Source organism: Sphaeramia orbicularis, chromosome 11 (genome assembly GCF_902148855.1).
Source record: "Sphaeramia orbicularis chromosome 11, fSphaOr1.1, whole genome shotgun sequence".
In the NCBI taxonomy this organism is placed as follows: Eukaryota; Metazoa; Chordata; class Actinopteri; order Kurtiformes; family Apogonidae; genus Sphaeramia; species Sphaeramia orbicularis.
This window is the reverse complement of record NC_043967.1, coordinates 16,711,953-16,721,543: the sequence shown is the minus strand read 5'-3', so window position 1 is coordinate 16,721,543 and position 9,591 is coordinate 16,711,953.

Here is a 9,591-nt window from a genome sequence, read left to right as displayed (position 1 = left end):
AAAGTCTGTGCACGCCACTGCAGGTGAGGAGGGGAGCGTCAGAGCTCAGGCACCGGTAAGCAGGCGGAGCTTTGGAGGGAGGCAGGTTGTTAATGTTCAAATTTTTACAAAGTGCTGTGTGATGTGTGTAACCTGTGTGCTTATTTTTCGTCTGCATCGTGTAGTATCTCTGTTGTGTCCCACAGGATGGAAGAAGGAGGCGGCGCAGGTCTCACTTAAGGTGAATTTATTCTGAACATACAGAAAATACAGTTTGTGGTGGATCAGTCACAACTGGTAGCGCTGGTCCGTCTCCGCTATAAAAGAGTTAGCATAATAAGCTTTAGCTTAGCACATTACAAACGTTGCTGAAATGTATAATCCAAACATATCAACTGCAACAAAATTACTCCAAAGTGATCACTATGCCATATTATATATGCTGAAATAACTCCTCTCCAATTACAATTGGAATTTCTCATTGATAACTTTTGTTTCCGAGCATATAAACCTACCCTGAGCATCCCTCATTGGCTGACTAACTTCCATTTCCACCAGCCAGAAGGAGAAGCTCCTGAACCAATGACCACCCATACAACTGATATGTGGAGGGCAAGTGGAAGCAGAACTCTGTTACACATGCCAGATCGGTAGGTATAACTTTAACACTGTTATCGTTTCCACTGGATCTAGACGTCTACATAACACCCGAAATAGGTTGGCATCTAAACGTCGCACCACGACCTCCTCTGGACGTTGATATGACATTCAATAATATATGAGAGTCTGGTTTTTCTTTTCATCTTTTCTTATATGAAATTAAAACAGCCTCAACTATGACACACACACACACACACACACACACACACACAAGCAGACATGTAGTGTGTCTGGGTGTTCTGTGCAAGCATGAACCTGTGCAATTTCAATTTAGAGGTTGTTGGTTTACTGCAGTGTTTTTCAAACTGTTGGCCAGGCCCCCAGGGGGGCGCGAAGGCTTGCCGGGGGCGCATGGGATCTCTCCTGGGGTTAGAACATGTAGCCGGTGGAACTAATGTTTTAGTGTTGGAGCACCCACTGATATTGTTAAAATGTTCATCTTTAGTTGTAAGATAATTGCGCATTTCCTATTTTTATTTGGAAAAATATTGTCTCAGGGAGCAGTTGTGTTGAGTTTATTTGTGTTGTTCAAGGAAAAATCTGCATTATTTTTAATTTGCACACCAAATTATTTGAGGAAAAGCAAAAAGTATTGTCATGACATTGATGTTTCTTTCAGTAACAGTTATAGTTGCACCACTGTTACAGTGTTGTTGCGGTTGGGGGGGGGCCTGGAGATTTTTCATCCTCCAAAGGGGGGTCCGAGAGAAAAAGACTGAGAACCACTGGTTTAGTGAGAGCAGAGCTGAGAGCAGGAGGAGGATTAGAGTGAACAACCAGTGGAAGGTAAGTAGCTGTATTTACCTTATGTGAATGACCTTTTATTTAATGTTTGTGTAACCCACATGGTTACTAGACCCACCTATGTCATTTAAATGTAGTTACCACTGCTCTTCCACTAGGTGGCACACTAACTGTATGCTCATTACCATGATCACGCAGCGCGTGCACAATCTGAGCTGATCCACTGACCACAGTACCCACAGATAAACAAACTGACCAGCCTGGGTGAGAAAATACGGTGTAGAAGCCGCAAAAAATGATTATAAATCCCTTTGAATCATATAAGAAACCGGTTGCTTGCTTGTTAGGAACGACATTTGTGTTATAGTGATGAGAGGAGCTGCTTCATTGTCTGAACACTGTCTGAACTCCGGTAAGCTACATGCTAAAGGCTAGGCCTCAAAGTTAGCTTGTTGATGTGAACTGTCATGAAAAAAGGATTTCATAAAGCCAGTCGGAGTCACTGATGTGTGTGTTGGTGTTTGGGCTTACCATGGTATCATTGTATACTGTGTAAATTGAGTGCCAAAAGATTGTTCACCACGTTACCCCAATGCTAATGCTAATCGCCAGTGTCCTCCGCCACTATGTTAGCTCAGATCAAGGGTAGCATTTGATAGAAGAGCTAACAAAGGTGTTAGCTTGTCATTACTGTATTTAGTGAGGGAGACAGAGATGGTACATGGTGCACATATCTGTTAATATAGTAGTAGTTCGTGGTAACAAAAAAAAAAAAGTGTTCCCTGATGAATGTAATGTACCAAATGTGATTTGTTTGATTGTTATTAAAAAACAGTTGTTGGTTTAAAATAACAGTAATAATCATTTAATACAGCTGATTTACAGTTAAAAACATGTTTAAAAAATTAGATGTAAGCTGTGGTTATAAAGATAAATGCTGATCTTTAAACAATGAATATTGATTAAAAGAGCTAAACAACGCTCACCAAGATAAACAAGAAAATTAATATTAAAAGATGTAAATTTATGGAAATAACTGTCATGTTAAAATGCTGTAACTGTATTTCAGTTCATTTACAATAATTGACATAAGGTGTATCCAGCAATTGGGTATTGAAGATGTTCAGAGAAAGAGTAGTATGACATGATGAAATATGATAGTAATTGTGATGTTTTCTGCACTACATGTGTAGACTGGTTTTTCTGCTGGATAGAAATTGAGTCTGAACCTTGAGCGCTTCAGTGGTGAGCCAGGAGAACAGAACAGGCCGGGCGGAAGCACGTTGGGGCCATGCGTGGAATCCACCTCAAGAAGAACCTCTACTCACTCCACCCATGAACACAGATAACAACACTCAAAACCCACCCAGGTAGTAGAACAAAGATATACAGCTCTGGAAAAAATTAAGAGACCACTGCAATTTCCTGTGAAATCAGCATGTCTGCATGTATGACAGCCATTTCATTCATGTGTCTGTTGAATTCCAGCACGAGCACACCTTATTCTACTTAACAAACACCTGGCCCATGTCTTATTTAAGAAGGAGAAGTATAAAAACCACTACTGTGGACATCTTTATCTTCTTACAATTGGCAAAATCAGTGCTATTAGTACAGCAAAAGGAACTGGAATCCAAAAATAGCTATTGGAAACTACTGGACTTCTGCTCTGACAATGTTCCCAAACTCTGAGGACTGGTTTTTCTATCAGGACAATGCTCCTGGCCTTAGCTAGGTCAATAAAGGCGTGGATGACGAACCACCAGATGAAGACCCTGTCATGGCCAGTCCAGTCTCCAGACCTGAACCCACTTTGAAAACTTCTGGAGGAAGATGGATGTTCACAAACCATGGAAAATTGCTGAGCTTCTTGAATTTCTATGCCAGGAGCTGCATAAGTCATCCAACAGCAATGGTGGAGAGCCAAGACACGTGAAAGCTGTCATTGAAAATCAGAGTTATTCCACCAAATACTGATGTCTGAACCTTTCCCAAGTTACAACATTAGTATTGTGTTGTTTAGAAATGAATATGAACTGATTTTCTTTGCATTATTTGAAGTCTGAAAACGCCTGCATCTTTTTATTATTTTGACTATGCGTCATGTTCTGCAAATACATGCTCTAAATAACAATATTTTTATTTGGAATTCGTGAGAAATGTTGTCGGTAGTGTAGAGAATAAAACAAAAATGTTCATATTACTCAAACACATACCTATAAATGGCAAAATCAGGGAAAGTGATAATTATGCAGTGGTTATTTTTTTTTCCAGAGCTGTATATACACACACACCCAACACAGGACTGAACTTCATCTTCTGATACAGAAGAAAGGACACTTTTATTGAACTTTTTTTAAGTTTTTTTTTTTTTTGAAAGCTGTTTTTGTTTGTTTTTTTCCTCAGTTCCATGCACTGCAAAATAATAATTGCTTTGGGAGGCAATAATTGATCATTGTTCAACTTCCAGTCAGAGTCCAACTTTCTGAACCAAGGGGGATTGTGGTTTGCTTTCTTCCATAAAGGTTAAAGGCGCTACATTCAGTGTTTTGTAACGTTCACCTTCTTCCTCCTTTAATAATGAGTTCATGTCATATTGCCTACCTAAGTTGCCTGAGAAGATCTCTAGCTCACAGGGTTGAATTCTATGTACTGTATGTTGAATGTTATTTCATCCTTTTACATTTTCCAAGTGAATAAGTGAAAACTATGAACAAATTCTACATTTAGATATTACAAAATGTCACCAGTACTGTCCATGATGATTTTAATATTTATTATGGCTCTTCTGAGGCAGTCACGACAAGGTCTGTTATTTCTATACGAGTTTCAACTAACAGCTGAACTCAACTGGTATCAGGTGATATTCTGGACGTCGTTATATTACATATTATGGGATAGTACTGCCTTTGATTGTTGTAAGTCTCAAGTTCCGCCTGCCAGTGGTAAAATCAGGCTAGGCGATTTAATTACCGCTGTTGTGCTGTGGAGGGGAGCACAGCTTAAAGGGGACCTAAAATGCTTTTCAGACATATAAATATGTTTCAAATGGTGGATACTTGTTCTACAGGACATAGGTGTCATATAGGCACGTGTGAAGGCCAGTGTTTCAGAGCCAAGCAGGAGAAAGACTCAGAATAGAGGAGTGCACAGACAGCTCATAGGCCATAGTTATGGAGGTTTTTATTAATCAGAACTTTCAGTAGTGTCCCACTGTGGTCCAATATTATATTAAAAGCCCCTGAAATAAGCATATTAGGGCCCCTAGCAGATAACAGATCATTTCTTTTAGGGGACAAATGTTGGTCTCAGATTAATTGTGGTAGCCATATTGGTTTGAATGTAAAGGTAGGCTTCATTTGTACTGGGAAGATCAGCTGCCTCAGGGGCTCGGTTAATGAGAAATTACGGTATGAAAAAAGAAACAACTTTATAATCACCTGATGTCATTCTATATTTTGGTTTATTTTATTAAGATACATAACAACATTGATTTTTATTACAGCTACAGTACAGACTGAATAGTCTAGTGTTGAATCTAAATACAATACAGATGGATAACATTTGTCTTCCAACTTTTTGAGGCACTGTGCTCAAAAGCTTTAAGGAGGGAACCAAGGATGTGGTCCATGGACACACTGGAGAGCACCTCAAGCATGTTCCCTCGAGTGAACGGGCACAAATACCCAAGACTTGCTTCTGCTGTTCCCCTGAAATAAATTCATTTTTTTCAACATGACAAATAGACTATGCTTCTGTTTATTACTAATCATAGACTGATCCTAAACTTCAGTATTATCTGCTGTCACTGAATATATATTCTACATCCAGTTGTATTTCAGAAACATTTCTAAGTAATGCTCTTTTTAAGGAATAATGTAAATGTCAAACTGATTATTGTGATTACAGCATGTCTGTGTAAGGTTAAAATATGGTTCAAAAATGGGGTGGATGTCCTCTCCATGTCTTATATGGACCAAATTTGAATATTGTTTATATATACAAGATTATTGAAAATTTGGACCAAATGAATGTACGTATGAAAATGTTTAAGACGGCGTTCAAAATACATGTTAATGGTATTGTACGCTCTCATAGTGCAAGACCATTAAAATGTATTTTGAATGCCGTCTTAAAACATTTTCATACATATTTGGTCACATTTTAAACTAGAAGCACTCGGAGAGCGCAGACCTCCGCCAAGGCTGATCAGTGGCCCCCCCCCCCCGTGGGCCCCCCCACGCCAAGGAGGTTATGTTTTTGCCAGGGTTTGTTTGTCTGTCTGTCTGTCTGTCTGCAACATAACTCAAAAAGTTATGGACAGATTTTGATGAAATTTTCTGGTCTGCGCCCCCCCCCGTGGGCCCCCCCACCCCCGATCACCACCAAAATTTAATCATTTCTTCCTTATCCCATTTCCAACAAACCCTGAAAATTTCATCAAAATCTGTCCATAACTTTTTGAGTTATGTTGCACACTAACAGACAGACAGACAAACAAACCCTGGCAAAAACATAACCTCCTTGGTGGGGGTAATAATCTTGTATATATTAATGACGTCCAAATTTGGTCCATATAAGACATCTAGAGGATGTCCACACTGACCATTTTTGAGCCATATTTTAACATTACACACACATCCTGTCTGATGTACAGAATTCTGCTCCCTGCTGAAAACTGCATCCCCAGCCACGGGTGATGTAGTTTTCGGCAGTATCTATTCTTTTTTTTTGTTATATATTTTGTGTGCTGTGTATCTAGGAATGAACTTTTTGAAGTTTTATATGCCTTACATTTTGCACATTCTTTAATATTAAACGTACAGCAACGTCTGAGCTTTAGAATGTTAATAAATTGTAGGAAGAACAAAAAAATACTGGACGCAAGTATTAGTCTTTGGAGGACAGTAACAGGACTTTTTTTTTTTTTTAACATTTATTTTGTGTTATAGAGTACAATGGGAAATTAAAAAGTACAATATAACATTAATATAACATGAACAGAACAGAACATAGCCTGGGGACAAGATATGCAAGCAGAAATAATATATCAGTTTAGGCAAAGGTCATAAGTGTTGTGTAGATCAGTGGTTTGATAGCTTTTTTATTTTCAGAATACTGAATACTTGAAATATATTAAGCTCAGTTGTAAAGATTAAAAAAGGTTTGATTGGAGAATTTGGATTTATGAATGTGGCATTTTGCTAAAAATAGAAGTAGATTGATGTAATACTGATCTGATTTGTTAGCAGGATATGAGAAAATACCAAACAATCTTTTTGAATAAGTAAGAGAAAAATCAGAATCAATATTTTGACAAATAAAAAACACAGACATCTTGCCAGAAAACACTTGAGAAGGGACAGGACCAAAACAGATGTACATTTTCTTCTGATTGATTACAAAAGGAACAATCCACAGTGATGTCCTTTTTCTATCTTTGTAGGAACGGTTTGCCAGGATAGAAACAAATTAATTTGAGAGAAACTTCTTTTATCTAGTTTATAATCAAATATTTCGAGGGTAAACACCAGATTTTCTTCCATTTCAGGTTTGGAATTAAATTATTCCAATAAGACACCACATTTGGAACAGAGACAACACTCTTCTGGAATAAACCACGTATATTATGGTTGTTTACTCTGTTTTGGCCAGAAAAACAAATTCAGTCAGCAAGGTTAAATTTCAACAGAGGTGGTTCATGATCTGCAGAATTTTTGAGAAGCATTATCACACTGGATGGAATAGCATCAAAACCCTGCACATATTCCCTTGGAGGTATAAGAACGCTGAATTTATCTAGAAATTCAGAATAAGAGAGTAAAATAACCTCTGAATTGAAAAGTTGTTTAACTAAAAAATGCCATGGGTAAACCAGTTTTCCAAAAATAAAAATCTGAGTTTGTATAATATGTCTCTGTTGTTCCAGATGTATCTGTAAGGTGAGAAACTATGTTTATAAGTAACAGGACTGTGTTTATTAAAGCACGGGCCAAAAACAGGGTCAGAGAGACTGGCACATGTCCAGTACAACTGGCACTAGACCACCATGAAAACCATGGACAAAATTAAGACACTACATTGGAATTCTACTGTTGCCAGGTTACAGACTGAGTATATAAAGACTGGACGGCGATTAACTGTCGCTTTTTGAACTTGTATTGAGGGAGAAAGCAGATATCTGTTCCCAGTGACTGTTATCAAATTAAGCTAGCAACATCTGAGCTACAGGAGAGATCAACGAAAACAGAAGGACAGAAGAAGAAACAAGCTACCGGTGAAGAAACCATTCTACCGAAGAAACACCAGGGACCTCATGTACAAAGCACGCATACGTACAAAAATGTGGCTTACGCCCTTTTCCACACTCGCGTTCAGATGTATAAAGAGCGAAATGACCGTGGAAATGTGCAGTGCTCCACACCAACTCCATAGCTGGCGTACGAATGTTTCTAGTGCTTTAGAACCTTTGGCAACACTTAAAGGTGATACTGGGAAACTTAATAATGTGAAAAAGGTCATTCCTCCGAGTGATGTGCACATCAGAGATGCACAGATGAACAATAAACATACCAGTACGCAATTATACTCCCAGAGCAGCACATCCACAACCAGACACACCCTGGACCCATCAATGCCATTCCTGTCTGAGAGGACATTCAGCCCAACAACCACCATATAGAGACGAGGACATAAAACTCATTGGTTGAGCGCTTTGTGCCAGAAGGGGTAAGAATCATTTTAAACTTGTCATTTCATGTAAATAACACTTAAAGCAGGACTAAAACATGACAACCAATGTAAACCTTGTCAGATTATTTAATTACTGCAGCCCTATCATGCAGGTTAAGCCGTTTCTGTAGTTGTAGGTTTTCAGGCAGTGAGTATCATTTTGAAAATTGCAGTTTATAATGAAAGTTAATCAGGAATATTTGAAGACAACCAAAACAGTGGTGCTGCTAAGTCATGTGAACAGCTGATGGCATGTACCAGCTCCATGTAATACAATCTGATGTATTAGTGTTAGTATATATGGGGCCGGTCCATGGCATAGGCCATAAAGGCGGACACCTAGGGCGACTCCTGCAGGAGAGGGCACAGCTGGAAGGGAAGAAAAAACAAAAAGTACTAATTTCTCATGTTCTGTCTTAATACTAAAGAAATGAGTAAATTAAAACTGACAAACATCTGCTGAGCCTGAGCTGGTTTATAAAATGTAAAATTGCTTTTTTAAGATTATAACCTATGATAAGAGATGATTTTTTTTCTATCCTATTTTATTTGATCTTATCTTAAATGTTATCTGGTTATTTGCTGCAGACCAAGTTTATATGTTTGTATGTGGTTCTTTGTTTCTGAGCTGGTTTATATGTGTGTCTATCTGGGTTACTGTTGTTGAGCTCATTAAGCAGAAGTCCCACAGCTTCAATGATACAGTAGGCTGTACCAAACTGCCTCTCAGGTCATGTATGTATACTTTGGCTGGTAGTTTGTGGATTTGAAAACTAATACTTTGGCATCAGGCTTCATTGCATGGAGCCGTCAACATGCCATCAGCAGTTCACATGACTTAGTGGCGCCACTGTTTTGGTTGTCCTGGGAAATTCCTGAACAACTTTTATGACAAAGTTTAATTTTCAAAATTATATGCTTTTGTTGACACTACCTGAAAGCCTACAGCAAAAAAAAAAAAAAAAAAGTAGTAGAGTAGTCCTGATTTTTTGTGAAGTTTCAATGATAAAAATGCAAATTGTAGAGAATTATGTAATAAGTGGTGATAAATAACTAGGGAAAGGTTAAATGTAGAAGGAAATCTCAAGTCACCACAAAAATAGTTCTAAGTTTTTAAGGGTTAAACAATTAAATGCATCTTTATCTCTCAGTCGTCATATCATATCAGTGCATTTCATTTTCTTATCTGCTTTATCTTCCTGTGGTCATTCCAACAGATAGTGGCAGAATGGGGCAAATGACTGGCAACTTGCTGCATCTGTGATGCAGATTCAATAGTTTTTTGTTTTTTATAAATGTGTTTTTGTTTTGTTTTTTAAACACAAAACGAAATAATAAAACAAAACACTGGCTGGGAGTGGTCAGAAAATAAATTATGCATACATACATAAATGCACACACATGCACATACACGTACCTTCCAGACTATACATATGAAAGGTAGAGTACAGTATTCAATACAATGGAAGCTGGGTA